At 41.2% G+C, this 16,187-nt stretch overlaps 1 long non-coding RNA gene across 1 annotated transcript; it reads right to left on the bottom strand.

Moving 5' to 3' along the window:
• Nucleotides 1-11,855: 11,855 nt before the first annotated feature.
• Nucleotides 11,856-15,388, bottom strand: LOC138247384 (uncharacterized). Its single transcript, XR_011194587.1, has 4 exons — nt 15,218-15,388; nt 13,379-13,504; nt 13,170-13,284; nt 11,856-12,097 (listed from the first exon to the last, which is right to left on the bottom strand). It is a non-coding gene; the product is annotated as an uncharacterized lncRNA (long non-coding RNA).
• Nucleotides 15,389-16,187: the final 799 nt, after the last annotated feature.

The raw sequence follows: 16,187 nt of genomic DNA, 5'->3' as shown, positions 1-16,187 counted from the left end.
TCCCCTGCAATATATCTGACCTCCACACCTTCTGTGCATTATCCCACCTAACGTCCGCTAGTGTCTTTTCTACCTTTCTTATCCTGGTCTCGAACTTCTTTTGCTGTTGCTGTCTAGCCATTAGTTCCCAAATCGCTAGAGCCTCAAACTGTGCTGGCCTTGGAGGTACCTTCATGTCGTACATCGCGAATCTCAAATTCTCTAGGATCCTTATATTGAATGTCCCATGGATCGGGAACGCTACGCTCCCATGTCTCTCTGTCAGCTTGTGCCATTGCTTTAGCCAAAGGCACGGAGCTACCCCCCTTTCCTCCATTACAATGTAAGCTGGTGTACCTTCGGGTGGCGTCTCCTCTCCTACGCTCGCTTTAATGTAAGACTCCCCCTTCATCGCACTCTTTAATGCTTTCAAAAATTTCATTTTCTCGTCTTTTATTTCACAAAATTTGTAATCAATAAGTGACTTTAATTCCCGGAATACTCTTCGCTTGCCTTTCCCCTTCCAATCGAGCCCCACGGACTGCGTCCAATCCGTGCGCGACCCTTCTCTGCAACCAACCTATCCCAGCGCGGCTACTATTGACGTCACACTCACACACTCTGCGGCTGACAAAGCCTCGCGGCTTGTCCTCCTTCGCTCAGCTCCTCTCGTAACAACTTCTGGCATGTATCGCGAGCAACCAAATAATAATAAAACAGATCTGTCGGTTTACTACAGGAAGGGTAACACAATCGCTTCAGGACCTTAGGGATTTTTCACTAGCCTCGGCAGTTATTCCATCTTTCTCGGTCCCCACTTTCGCAAGCAAATTCTGACCCGCAGACTCTGCTCTCAACTTGTCAGTGATCTATTCTAGTGCACTTAGAATTTGTCAAAGCCCGAAGTCGAAGTTTTCTTTCACTCCCTTAACACACGTACCGACTCGTTGACCACGCCCGGTCAACCTATTAAACCGACCAGACCACAACATAAAACAAGTGTCTCATACACTTTTCAACATACTCCGAAGTCTCTTGACCTCGCAGGGCCCGTCTCAACAACAACAACCACGTGGACCTTTTTCTGCACAAAGCGCCACATGCACATGAAGTTCGACGACTTTCCTACTCTCACACTCGGAGTCGCACCTCCGCTATTCTCTAAAATCCTCGCAACCTTTTCAAACAATCTGCGGCAATAAGCTGTGCAAGCGCAAAATCCTGACTTCACTCATACCGTCACTAGTACCGCCAACGCCGATTTCACACCTCCATTCTCTCCATTCGCAAGCTCCGAGATCCCGGGAAAGTCGCGGGGGACTTAGGGCATCATCATTCTCTCAATCTGTTTTACCCAAGAAAAATCTAATTCAACACCATATACTTCTCGAGTGGGGTCCCAAAGGGCGTAACCGTCAATTCAACACCATATACCTCTCGAGTGGGGTCCCAAAGGGCGAAATCGTTACCTCTCGAGTGGGGTCCCAAAGGGCGAAACCGTCCTCTGATACCATCTACTGATAGAGCGTTCCGTCCTAATAAATTACCTGTATCTGGACGCTCTTGGGTCGATGAATCTTTTGACCAAGTGGGGCTCTCTTCACCCGAGATTAGTCAATTTAATCAAATCAATAATCAATAACGAACATAAGCAATGCCCTGATCAACATAACACTTCACAATTAATCCAGAAAACATTTCGGCGAACCATGACCTTCCGGCCATGAATAACCACACCAGTTTATTCAAAGTTAATGAATTTATTTCCCTATATTAACAAAGCTAGCACGATATAAATGTGTCTCAACACCAAATGATATATGTAAATGAACATTAATAGCTGTCCATAACGGCGAAAAAGATGCAATCTATGCAGCATTTGAATAACAATGCATTCGATGATAGCAACGCAAACCACTAAAACTATAATCTGTAATGGGCTAATTGCATACATTAGTCAGCATAACAAGGTCTCAAATTGCATCGTGCAACAAATGAATCCTCATCTAACCTCAAATTAGCATCTGCATGTGGGATTTCATGCAAAAAACAATTTAGCAACATTAATTTGGAAAACTCCTAACTAGGGCTCTTATCAAAATCAGCAGTTGGTTACCTAAAAAGAAACACAATGCAATTGTACATTTTCCTTTCATATTTACCAAATTCAATCAGCATTCAAGGAAGTCTTCGTCTCACAGGTACCGGTTTCGATCAGCATGGGACGGGGCAAAGGGGCAGGGTGGACGGGGCAATTGCCTCACAGCGGCAAGATAAAAGGACAAAACTACTACTTTATGCAAAGGGGCAAATCAAAGTTAAAGTCTCTAGGGCGAGAATTACTTAAAGTCTCTTTCTCTCGATTAGAGAAAGCATCAAAGTCTCATTTAAAATGGCGTCGAACATCAATTGGCATCGTAGAAGATGGCAAAATGACGAAGTCGGCAAGATGGGCCATAATGGCTGCAATGAGCAATATTGTCCTCAATGGGTGCAATGGATAATGGCCAATGGTTGATGGCTAATGGCTAATGGCTGCTTTCTTCTTGTGCACCAGGTTTAAATAAACAACAGTTCAAATCCAGTAGGGTCTTCCATTGGAGGGTTCATAGGTTGGCTTCAAATTGTCCAATCAAAAACAACAATTCACAAGCTTCTACCTAGGCATACATTATCCTTGGAGTCGGGAACGTAAGTTGCAACATATTTTACCAATTAACTCACTTTCAGAGCTTCCATTGTCTGCACCTGCAGATTGACCTTGGAGCAAAGAAGAAGATGCCAGGCTGGCACGAAACCTTAAAGATAAGCATGTGAACCGATCTCACTGGAAAAGTACAGCTTCAAGCAAGAATACACGTTTTATTAGCACATTAGAAAAACACGAGCATCTAAACCGTGAGACAAGGCAACTAGGCCGAAGCCTCCACTAAAGTTATGCTAAGTTAAAACGTTTCAAACAAGCAAATCATGGCACACGTTTACGGTTATGTCAGATTAGTACAATTCTAATACATCACGTTATATAAAGCACGCTTATAAATGTTGGCGAACTACTCTGAGGGCACATTTGTCCCCGTACAATCTTTATTAGTTCGGTTAAAGTCACACTTGATTATTGCGGCACTACGTTTATGCGCTAATAAATGTAAAACCTTTGTTTCTGCGTCATCAGCATATTTTGCCTCCTGGAGAAACTCTTTCCCATTTGACCCAACAATGTTTGTGAGTATTCCGTCCTCACACTGGAAGTAGATTTTCCCAGCCTTTTGATGGAGCATACCTCTGGCCTTTTCCGCGGTGGTAAGGAGTCGATGCTAACAAATTCACAAGTTTGTGAGTGCTCACAAAGTCCCAAGGAAAACTACTCCTTGTTCAACCTACTCACCACTTTGCATATTTTTAACGTGGCACTTGATAAGTTAGAGAAATTGCACAAGAATGACTTGGCATAAGTCAAAACTAGAGATCAAGCTGATTAAAAGCTCGGGAATGGACATGCAGACAGTAACTTTACCTGTATGAAATTGAGAAGCTATTCAATTTAGGGACAGAACTAGGAGCATCTAGCTCTTCCTTGTGCCACATTAGTGTCATTTTCTGTGACGCTAATGTGGCCCAACGAGGACAAAATCTCTGCGCCAAATTTACACAGTGTCACAATGCATGCATTGTGCCACTTTGTAACATTTTGCGCTACATAATGGCCTTGCCAGGCATAAGCAAACCCTAAGGGATTTCTTTGTGTCATTTTTTTCTGCACTTTTAACGCATTAAAAGGAGCCACACCACTGTTTACAATGATTCTTAATGGGCTTTGCAGGATTAGTGTCAACATTTTTTATGCTAATCCTGTCAAACTCCGAACTGCAGTCACAAATGTTGATGCTTGTTCCCTAACTACCACCATGGTGTGCTCTATCCAAGATACTGCGCGCACATGGTGGCAGTAGGGCGGTGCTAAGGGGCTCAAGAAAAGTGGGGCTGCACATGGTGCAGCGCCACTTTTCTTAAATCACGCCACAAGTTTTTAAAACTTCTAGGGCCTCATTTATGAGCTCCTAGTGGCATACAAAGCCACTGGAGTGTATTTTTTTTAATGCTCTGGTAGCGCAGTGTGCCAACCCATTATTACAAGGCCATACAAAGCCAACCTGTGTGGCTTTTTAAACCCTTGTAAATGTGGACCCCTTTCACACATAACACTGCATGAAAGGGGCATTCCATGAGTGTTGTTTGGGGTGTTCTCACGCATAGATTTACAAGTCTGAGAATGCATCAGATTCCTACACCACCTCAGGGGTGGCGTAAGAGTGACACAACGTGGAGAAATATCTTTATTTCTCCCAGTTTTTTCCTTCTTCAATGTGTGCTGATTTCTGCAGCACACATAGAAAGAGGAAAACACCTCTTGTGAAGGTCACCCTAACTGCACAAAAACAATCATCCCTGCAAAGCAGGCACCTGGCAAGCATCCTTGCACCATGGTGCAAGGGTGCCTGCGTTGGCTCTAGGCAGCAATTTGTGCACCAGCTCAGGGGGAGAGGACAGAAATGTGCTGTTTCTTGTAGAGATGGTGCAGTTCTGCCCTTTCCCAGTAGCATAGAGTGGTGCAGCAAGTGCCTTGCACCACGGGCCTCAGAAATGAGGCTCTGAGTGTCTGTATATATGTTGTTTGTTTTGTTTAAAACGTTAATGTTTTGTGTTTTGTTTACTTATTATATTGGTTTTTAGTAATTATCCAATAAAATATTCTACAGAGAATTAATAAGGTTGCATTTTGTATCTCATAGAGCAATTGTCCCCACTTCTTCTATTAAGCACAAAGAATGGATTAAAAAAAGTAGCAACCCTGCACCTGCAGACGTTCTTCTAAATTGGGTGCAGATTTACTACTTTGTGGAATTCGGAACCACTGGCAGTGATGCGCCTAGAAACAAGCATGAGGCACAAGTTTCCAGGCACACTGCTGGCAATGTTGGCACATTTTGGTCACTGCTATTCCTCAATGGAGATTTGTACGCACAGGACAAATCAACATTCGGGAAAAGCAACCCTACTATGTAATTGCATATTTTCCGTCCTGGAAAAAAAGTTTTCCAAATTGCCCCACAAAATGTTTGTGAGTGTTCTGTAGTCGATCTGGAAGGGGATTATTCTAGCCCTTTGCTCGAGTATATGTCTGACCATTTCGGGGTGAGAAAGGTAATCACAAACTCTCAAGGATATCCATAACGTTATCTGCCCACTCACCCCCTTTTGTGTGCGGTTTGCTACTAGAAGATTTACAGTGTTGTGGCGTACAGCTTATTTATACCTGAAATGTATCCTGTTGTGTATACCCAATAGGTATGCAGGGAGCCTTTTTTAACTGTAAACATGCTTACGCCAACAATTAACTTATAAATAGGGCTGATAGTTCAAAATGACAGAGCATGCTACTGTTTATTTGTATGCATCATTGGTTATCAGCATAATTGTCTTCTGTTTCCACGCCAATATAAGTATTGCACAAAGATAAAATATATAAAAAACATTGATCATTTTGGACCACGAGTAAAAATGGTACAAAAAAAACCCTCCCAAGTCAAAGAGGAAGATCTTCCTGGAGTCATTCTGAAGTCATCTGATGACTTCAGCTGGGCTATTCCTGTAATGATCTGGTGAAGTCATCCAAAACCATCCTGAAGTATGTGTATAGGGCGAAATATTTAAATGAGATGACTCTAGAGTCATCAGTAAAACTACCCCAGGATGATGATCTGATGACTTCAATTAAAAGTGTGTGATGATCTCCTACTACTCTAGGAATACTCAGTGACAACTTCAGGATGAGAGTGGATTACTAATGGATGATTCCAGGACAGCTTTAGGATGAGTGATGATTACTCAATGATGATTTCATGATAACTTAACAATGAGTGCAAATTAGTTCTGGATGATTTCAAGACAACTTTAAAACGAGTATGGATTTTTTTTTTTTTTTTTTTGTCCTCATAATTATCACCCATGCTTTGGTAGAAGAAGAATAGTACCGGACGGGGGAAACGTAACCCTTGGGTCGTCCCGTTTGGTCTACGTATTATTATTCTCCCAATCGTATGCCATCAACCAGGATATACTATTTTCTATGAAACCTAGTCATAACCAAAGCATCGCCCAGTATTGGGTAAGGGGAGTACTAATCATTGGACTTAAGTTGCACGAGGAGGAGACCAGACAGCAAAACAGTAATATACAAAAAAAAAAAAAAAAAAAAAAAAAAAGGAAATAATATACTATTGGTAGACATTTTCCCAATTCATCCAGAAGTTATCCCTTCTAGAAAGGGGACCTCGTTGTTCCATTATACACATTCGATTTACAGATATTTGCCAATCCTTAGAACGGGGGGGAAAGGGGTCAACCCATTTACGACAAATTTCTCGTCTAGCCAAACGTATTAATACAAACAACAAGTGTTCCTGATGTGCTGACAATTTTTGATAATTCATACCCTGTTCACTGACCCCAAACACCACCATAGAAAGATCCAATTTTACGTTCACATTAAATATTATCTTTAGAGTGTTTCCTATCTCCTCCCAATATTCCCACAACTTTGAACATTGCCAAAACATCTGTATATCGTTTGCCTTATCGTCACCACACCTCGGACAGTTTTTCTGAGTTTTCCCGATAGCTGTTAATCTGGCCGGCGTCCAGTAAACCCTATGAAGTGTGAACAAATGGTTTTTCTTCAACTCTGCCGGGCTGGTCGTGAACCACAATTCTGAGCAGGACCTATACCATAAAGATTTCACATCTAGAGTTGGAAAAATCCCCCCCCACTTCAACAAGGGAAGGGATATCCCATCCCTTGTTGCTTCCAACAGAGCATGGTACCACAGAGCAACTTCTTTATTAATGATTTTCTGGTTTAATTTCCCTTCCCATATATTCCTTCCTATTTCTCCTGTTTGTTGCGATTTAACCCAGCTAGCTATCTGAAGATACTTGAATTTGGAGACTGTCCCTCCAGTCCCTTCATAAAGTGTCGACCAGCTTAACAGTTCTGGTCCTTCCATTATCTGGCCCCATCTTACAATCCCACTCACTCTCAAAGGAATTGATAATTTATCAGTAAGGCATTCAGGAGTACCAGGTGAATCCCAAATGGGGGCAGAGCTGCAAAAATAGGGTATCTCTAGCACCTTCCGAAAGTACATCCAAATGTTGCATGCATGTCTGAGTGTCTTCAAGCGTACCTTCTTGAAGTACTTAGGATGGCCGAATTTATATAGAAAATGATCTGCTCTTTCCTCGAGGTGTGCCGTTAAGGCTTTCCACGCCGGATCATATTCTGACTTCTTATTCAATAGGTTTCTAATGTTTTTTAATTGAAATGCCAGATAATACTTGAAGAAATCTGGAGACGCAATGCCCCCCCACTCTTTTTTTCTACTCATCTTTTTCCACGAGATCCTTACTCCTTTAGAGGCCCATACAAACGAGGATAAATCCCCCTGTAGTTTTTTAAACCAGCAGTTCTTAAACTCTAATGGAATAGTGTTGAATAAAAAGGTAAATTTTGGGAGAATGCACATCTTCAAAATGTTGGATCTTCCAATTATGGAAAGAGGGAGAGCGGCCCACGTCTTTAGCAATTTTTTGGTTTCTCTGTGTGTTATGTTAAAATTTAGTTTAGGTACCTCATTTAGATCATTTGTTAATCGAATACCCAAATATCTGATCTCTTGTTTGACTAAAGGAGAAGCATAAGTCAAATTCCAACACATTATTTCTGTCTTTTCTGTGTTTACGCTGTAACCAGAAAATTTACCAAATTGCTCCATCAAAGTATTGAACGCAAGTAGGGTAGAACTAACATCCTTGGTGTATAGCATAAGATCATCCGCATATAATGCTACTTTTTTTTCCCAGTCCCCACTTTGAAATGGAATAATTTCCTTACTTAACCGAAGAGAAATTGCCAGAGGCTCAATATATAAGTTAAAAAGCAAGGGAGACAATGGACATCCCTGTCGCGTACCCCGCCAAATCCTAAATTCTTGTGATAACTGGCCGTTGACCAGAATTCTCGCTGAGGGGCGTCTATACAATTCCCTGACTTTCCTAACAAAAGGAAATCCCAAGCCTCCTTTTTCCAGCACTAACCTCAAAAAAGACCAATTGACCCGATCGAAGGCCTTTGCTGCATCAAAAGTCAGGATCGCCAAAGGAGCGGGGAACATGGCGGCCGGTTGAAGCGCTGAACCTCTGGGGAGGAGTGAATCATTGATCACAAGATATTTTCGGACCACTACCTTTCCATCGCAGGATATGGCAAATAGTCAACTAACCTCAGATGATTTAGAAATGTCAAATTTAGCTATGCGTTTGGCTATGCGTTCGCCCCTAAATCCATTAGACAAGGATCTAGATGGACAGGGAGAGGATTCCTCTAAATTATCGGCTTTGTTAGAAGTGGAGAGTAACCCTCTCAGAGGTACAATGTCTTATGGTATGGACGTACAAGGCCTGCTAATCTCTCTTACTAAAGAGATTAGGGAAAAATTTGAGACATCAGAAAATAACCAAACAAGGATTCGGGAAGTATGTGAGGCTTTGGAAAATAAAATCACTTTGTTAACAGATCGGATGGGTAAACTCGAGACTGTGGTGGCGGCCCATGAGGAGCGGGTGGCAGCTCAATCTGAGGATATTTCACAATTAAAACGTGGGGAAAAGTTGTTACAGGACAAACTAGAGACTTTGGAAAATAACATGCGGAGAAATAATATCAGGCTTTTGGGTGTTCCTGAGGGATTGGAAGGTGAAGATATCAAGGGCTATGTGATTGCTTTGATAAAAGAGGTTATCCCAAATACAGCAGTGTTTAACCTGGAAGAGGATATTCAAAGAGTCCATCGTGATCCTTTCAAGAAAAATCCCGGGAGGAAGAATCCCAGGAGGATTCTGATAAACTTCAATACGTACTCTATCAAGGAAAAAATTCTGTCTGAAGCCCTTAAAGTTGGTGTTTTTTCCAAGGGGGATTGGGCCTTCAGGATAAGATCGGACTTGTCTAAAGCAACGTTAGATAGACAGTGGGAATTGGGAAATTTTATGCGCGAGCTTCGTTCTCTTGGGGCTACCGTACAGCTAAGGTTTCCGGCAGCACTCCGGATCATGTGGAAGAACAAAATGTATAACATGAGAGATCCGGGGGAGGTTAGCGCATTTATAGACCAGATTAAGGCGTCACAATAAGATCTAGTGGAAGTATCTCGTCCGATGGGGAGTTCGAATTTAGGATAACAGGATGGTTATCCTAGTAGAATCAGGGAGGGTTCCCCAGGGTAGGGGGGTTGGGTTTGGGTGGGAGTTGGTGTTGGTGTTGGTGGAGGGGGTGGGAGGCACTGGGTGTGGGGGTTTGGGTTGGGTTAGGTGGGTTGAAAGGATAAAAATAAGAAAGTCCTCATATGTTGTTTACCTAGGAGGGGGGTGCGCTGTGCTCATGACGTTTTCCTTTTCTCCTGACAGATATGTCTAAGTATGGGAATTTAAGATTGAAATTTCTTTCTTGGAATGTGAATGGTTTAAGGGTGGTAGGCAGGAGGAGGAAGATTTTTGAATATTTAAGATTGGCGGAAGAGGAGATTATCATATTGCAAGAAACTCATCTCCAACAAACAGAGTGGGAGACCTGGGTTAAACGGTTGAATTGGGTTTCTCTTAGCGTATGCTCCTCCCAAACTAGTGTGATAAAAGGCGTGGCAGTTCTGATCAAAAAATCCATAAAGCTTAGGATAGGATCGGTGCAAGTTGACCCTAGAGGGAGATGGGTAGTGGTAGAACTGTGCGTATGTGGCTATTGGGTCATGGTGGCAGGCTATTATGGACCTAACCTAGATGATCCCACACCATTTCAAGAGTTATTCAATATTTTACTTCTAGCTAGATATCCAGTGGTACTAGGTGGAGATTTCAACATATTGTTAGACCCTGTATACGATAAGTCAACCCTTCGAGGTACGGATAACTCTCCTAAAATGAGGGCACAGGTGAAACAAGCCATGCAAGATCTAGGATTGGTAGACATATGGCACTGCAGAGGAGGCGGAGGAGACAGATATACATTTTACAATAAAAAATATGGGCATAGATCTAGAATAGATTTTTTTTTAATACACAAAAGTTTATGCCCAGAGGTCAGAAAGGTAGCCCACAATCCAGCTCACCTCTCAGATCATTCAGCTGTAAAATTACACTTGGATATCAGGGTCGTAAATAAGGGTATTAGATGTATAATTAATCGCGCTATACTATTAGACGACTCTATAGTAGAAGCATTAAAAAAAGACACAAGAGATTTCTTTCTTTTGAACCAAGGTACGGCAAGTTTATGGTGTGTTTGGGACACCTTTAAGGCCTATATTAGAGGGAGGCTTATGAGCCTGGCAATATACAAACATCGTGAAGAAAAAGAGAAATTGGGAGATATGGAATTATCTCTAAAAACCTTGCAAGCTGCAATCCATAAAGCACGAGCAGAAGAGAAGGTCAATTTATTAGAGGACTTGATATGTCAAGAGGTTAATGTTCGGACTAAGCTAGAGGCTTTTTTGGAAAATCGCAGTAAGTTAAAGTGGGAAGCTAGTCGATATGCTCACCATGAATATGGAGAAGGTTGCAGTAAGCTACTAGCATGGAAGGTTAAGTCAGACCTCTCTAAAAGATATATTTCAGCAGTCAAATCGGACTATACGAATCAGATTTGTGTGGAGCAAGAAGAGATTGAGGGGGCATTTGTATCTTTTTTCCAAGACGTATACTCAGAAAGCCTGGTTAATTCAGACGAGTCGATTAGTGATTTTCTAGAAAAACTACACCTTCCAGCTCTAGAAGATTCTGAAAAGACCCTATTAAATTGTAAAATAAATGAGGCTGAGCTTATTGAAGGCATAAAAGCGTTAAAAAAAGGAAAGGCCGCTGGTCCAGACAACCTACCTAATGAATTGTACAAGGTCTAGGGGGAAGTTATTAGTCCATTTTTATTAGAATTATTTAATTCTATGCTGGTTGAGGGGGCTCAGACGCCTAAATCCTGGAGAGAGGCTATAATTTGTCTAGTTTTAAAACCAGGTAAGGATCCAATGTCTTGTGCATCTTACAGACCCATCTCCCTGTTGAATGCCGATTACAAACTTTATACAGGGATTTTAGCCAGGAGATTAGGGAGTGCCATAGGCAATCTGATTCATACGGATCAAAAGGGTTTTATGAAAGGGAGGTATCTCCAGGATGTAACACATGAGTTATTCGCTGCAATAGACCTGGCGGAACAAGAAAACGAGTATGGATTACTATAAGATGATTTCCTGACAACTTCAAAACAAGCTTGAATTACTTAGGAAGATTTTGCACAATAAGTGTAAATTATTCCAGGAGCTGTTGGGGATTATTCCTGAAAGAATAAATCTCAGCAAGGGTAATTAACTTGTTGAGGTTTGTTGTTTACAAGAACACACTCCGCAAATGTCACTTCCCATTCATGGTTCCTCAAGCAAAAGGTATGAACCCCCTTTTGCTTGTAAATAAATACTAGGGAGGTTACTGGGTCTATACCAAAAAGGGAAATGTGGTGGGATGCAATGCAGACAATGGCATAAAATACAGCTGCAATAAAATGAGGTTCAAGCAAAACAGACAAATATTCCGCATTTAAAAGACACCTGACAGCTTGCATCTTCATACTATGCTCCTTGGGTATTTCCTTCATTGGTGGCGCAAGGTATTAACTAGAGGTTTTTGATTTTCAAATATGGTGACTTTCTTTGGCAAAAGACAGAAATAACTGATTAAAATGAAAAAGATCTTCAATGATGTGTGAACATTATATTTATTTAGGTAAAAAGCTACTTTGGCCCCAAAGCAACGCACAACGCTGCAGAAAATAATACCATTAACAATTATATAAAGAATCATTGAAGGAAAAAAATGCAATGCGCAGTTCCACAAACTGACATTTCATTACGCCTCTTTTAGAATTGAAGATTCTTGAGGCATGCTTCTTCCTCATGTTCTCTTCCCCAAGAAGAACCAGCTGTAAGCCATTCACAAAGAATTCTCATATCTGAAAAATAACAAACGCATGCATTAGTAGCTTGCTCTCGACACTTTATTTTACATTTTTATATAAGCAGTACACTTTCAAAAAGAGCAAAGAAACCCCAAACATTGGACTGTGTGTAAGCTTGAGATAATATGGTTATAGTACAATTATAGTACAATCTACAGCAGTGCTCCTTTTTATGTTTCAAACTGTTTTTCTTCATAATCAAACAGAAAATGAGGGGTTTCAAGCGCTGCCAAATATGGACCCATAGTTTCAATTTTAAAATGTAAAGGTCAAGGGAGGAAGGAAGACGTGGGCTAAATTACAGATGATGAGAAGATGTGACATAAAGCAACTCATTAGGTTCCCAGAGTTACAAGCATTATGGGACACAGGAGGCTTTATTACCTAAAGCACCCCAGAGACACAAAGGACACCTACAGCCACTTCTCATGCCCATGTGGGCATTTTAGTATGACAAGAAGGGCAGAAGACCGTTGTGAAGCTCCTTCTGTAATGTTGGCCCTGCCAGTGCTATCTTATGGTGTCATTCCCTCATGTAAATTATATTACCTTATAACCTCATGCAGTGAGGAAAATAAATTATCTCTGTTCCTAAAGTGCATTACTGATGTCAGTGCAGAGGCAAAGAGGCCGTCAGGAGGCATACTTGACTGTGCCTCCATCTAAAAAGGGCTTCCCAATGGATACCCCAGACATCCCCCTGCAAGGGGGTGAAGCCATCCACTGCACCTGAATGGAGGGGGAGCTCGGTTCCCTGCTTTCACTGTGAAAAAAAGAAAGCAGCTGTTTCAAACAGCTGCACTGCCCTTTTCTAAACTGCTGCACTGTATGCTGTGCATTATATGTAAAAGGGTGTACTATACCTGTTTGCACCTGGCACACCTAATTAAAGGTGCCTAATACTGCCCTAAAGAAGCTTTGGGCATTTATGTATGTTATTGTGTTTCACCAACAATATACATGTTTGGTCTAAAATACTTTCACCTGAAACATTTGCATTTTTAGCAATTAAACATCAATCCAGTGTACATCAGAAGAAGCTATTCTAATACAAAACCTTAATTACCTCTTTTCATAAATGCAGGCTCTTTTGGTTAAGGGGAGATTGAGCCTGAGAAAACCTTCATCTTGTTGGGCAGCCTTAACATCTTCAAACACGCAATTGTGTTACTTTACGTATACTATAAAAATAAAAGTGGTGGTTTGTGGTTAATGATTTATTGGCAGCTATACACAGCACAAGTAATGATGCATAATATATTATCAGTCACTTACCTTTCAAAGACTCACTCAGCTCATAAAGCTCTCACTTCTCCCTGTAAGAATTAGCCTTCATCCATGGGACCAGCAATGGAATCAGTTCAAAAGCAGTCCTTTCCATTAATAAATGGCAGTGATTTCCTTGAGGGATAAAGCAAATAAATCATTATTATGGATATATATATATATATATATATATATATATATATATATATATATATATATATAAAACCTACTGGTGATTGCCAGTGGATAGTGGATCTGCGTGTTTGCCTGCGGATCTGCCGTGGGTCTCAAGGACACCCCCTGTGTAAATTTGTGACGGATCTGCAGATCCAGAGAAAAATAATTTTAAAAAACACTAAGAAAAAAAAAACACAAACCCCATGCTGCACATGGCCAAAGGATGGTGGTTGTACTAGTGGATGATGTTGGTTGTGTTGGAGTATTATGGTAAGTGTGTTGTAAAAATAAGGGTTGTGTCGCCATAGGATGGTGGGCGTTTTCAGCATATGGTAGTGTGTGGACATGTGGTAGGTTTGCTGGCCTACTGTTGAGGTGAGGATGTATGATGTTGAGTGTGTGGCCATATGAAGTTGCTTGTGTTGACATAGACTGCTGTCTGTGTGGTAGTTTAATGGTGGATAGGTTATCATATGATGTTGGTTGTATATCCCTATAATGGAGGATGCGTTGGAGAAAGACGGAGAATGTGTGAACATATGATAGTGGGTAAATGTGACGGAGGAGGGTAATTTTGAAGTATGATGGCTGTGTGCAAATACAAAAGTGGCAGTGTTGGTGTATGCTAGTGGTTGATGGATTACATAATCAGAGCAAATGCAGAAATGTGGAGAATGTTGATGGCTGCAGAACTTCGTAAAGAGAAGGAAAATAGGCAGAACAGGTGGGCCAATATCAGAAACATGCACATATACGTGCTTTAGTACACAAAACGTACTTGCAGTCAGGGCAAAGATCCACTTATGTAACTAATTTAGCTAGAATCATTGATACAAATACAGTGACATTGGTCCAAAATAAGCAGAGCCTCAAAGGTTACAGAAGATGTGAAAATGAACATTTCAGGCAGGTTCAAGTCCAATGAATGTGCAGCAGGCACGATGGGGCTCAGACTCATGGCCTGCTTCTGGAACTTGCATCAAATGGCAGGGAGAATGGGGGTGAGGCACATATTCTCCTTCCTGAAACCTGTGCTGACCCAGATCTCCCAGAGAAGGGTAAATGAGCTTTTCAGATCAAAATTTAAAGGTATTACAATTAAAATCGTAACCAAAAGGCACATGTATGACGGTGTTTATTAAAAGGAGGTGCCACTGAGAGCTGAAGACAGTTGGAGCGCATTGTGACTGCTTTTATTTTGCTCTTTAACCCTTACATGTCAAGTAAAGTCTATGCTGCCCAAAATATCAGCAGAACCATAGATCTCTTCCTATCTTAAAAGTTGCAACCCGAAACACAACTTTCTGTGGCATTTTAGCATGTCCTCAATACCCTTGCCAAATACAAGGGGAATTATTGTTGTGTCTACCTGAAGCATCACTCTTGGGGGAGCTAACATCGACCTCTTCATCCAGTCCACTTTCTTGAAAAAAATATAAAATGGGTCAGCCGAAGCTGCTTTTGCCTGTGTTAAAAAATGCAATTAACTTACTCCATCTGGTGCTGAAAACGAGCTAAGCTTAACAAATGGATACCTTTTTAAATAACAAAACACATTCATTGCTATACAAAACGTATTTTGGGTGTTTTTCTGCCTTATTTTGGCTGTATCCCTTGAAATTCGTTACACAAACAAATCATAATAGCATGCCCCTGCCCCGCAATCATTACCTGATACCTCCCGGTGTAATAAACAAAATCTTCGTTTATTTCATTTGTAAAGACTCTCCCCAGCAGTCAGGAAAACCGGGTCATAGACCCTCAAAGATGAGTAATCACCATCCTCTCTCGCTCTCAAAGGTCTCATTCTCAGGGGCTCTTCCTTGCCGTCGGAATCACAACGTTAGCTAAACATGGCTCTACAACTGACGTACTTCCGGCCCCACCGGAAGTGTATGAGTAAAAAAAATCTGCTCAGAAGTGCCTTCTTCACATAGCATTATGGGACATGTAGTTTTAATTGTAGGAGCGTGTGTAACCGATATAAATCCATGAAAAACGGGTCAGGTAACGCTCAGATGAAAATGACACAATTAGTCACTTGCTAAATGTTTTGCTTTGTTCTTATAGCAAACAGAGACGACTGTCAGCGTCTGAATGTTGCCAAAGGGGCTTCCTGCCACTGCAACAGCTCTCTCAGCGCTGCATCTGTAATTTTATTTAGCGCGTTTGTCTGATAACATTATAAAAAATATAAGTATATAAAAATAACGTAAGCTTTTAGGGAAAACAAACTGGGATATGCGTATTTGTTTGGTGACCTGATCAGAACTACCACATTTCCGCATTTAGCCAAATTGTACACCCTATGAAAATATTTTTTGTTTCAAAGGTTTTATAGAGGGCGAACTTTTATATAGAGCTTTACATGATCACCAGTTATATGACATAAGGTCACGTTTATTTTATTTTCCAGCACAGAGGATTTGGCGATTTGCTCATACTGACCAGGTGTTGAGACGACGAGACAAGACTCCAACCGGGTTCCCCATTTCCAAAACCGCAGTTCTGGACGTTGTGCCACATCTCTCACCTTTTTTTCGGTCTGACTCATTTAGTGGACAACCTTGTTGCTACACATACAAAAACACTACTGGTCTTGTCTGCAGTGCACATGACAAATTAATATCGCTTGATATAC

The sequence above is a fragment of the Pleurodeles waltl genome, chromosome 1_1 (genome assembly GCF_031143425.1).
Source record: "Pleurodeles waltl isolate 20211129_DDA chromosome 1_1, aPleWal1.hap1.20221129, whole genome shotgun sequence".
In the NCBI taxonomy this organism is placed as follows: domain Eukaryota; kingdom Metazoa; phylum Chordata; class Amphibia; order Caudata; family Salamandridae; genus Pleurodeles; species Pleurodeles waltl.
This window is presented reverse-complemented; position numbering and strand designations above follow the sequence as displayed.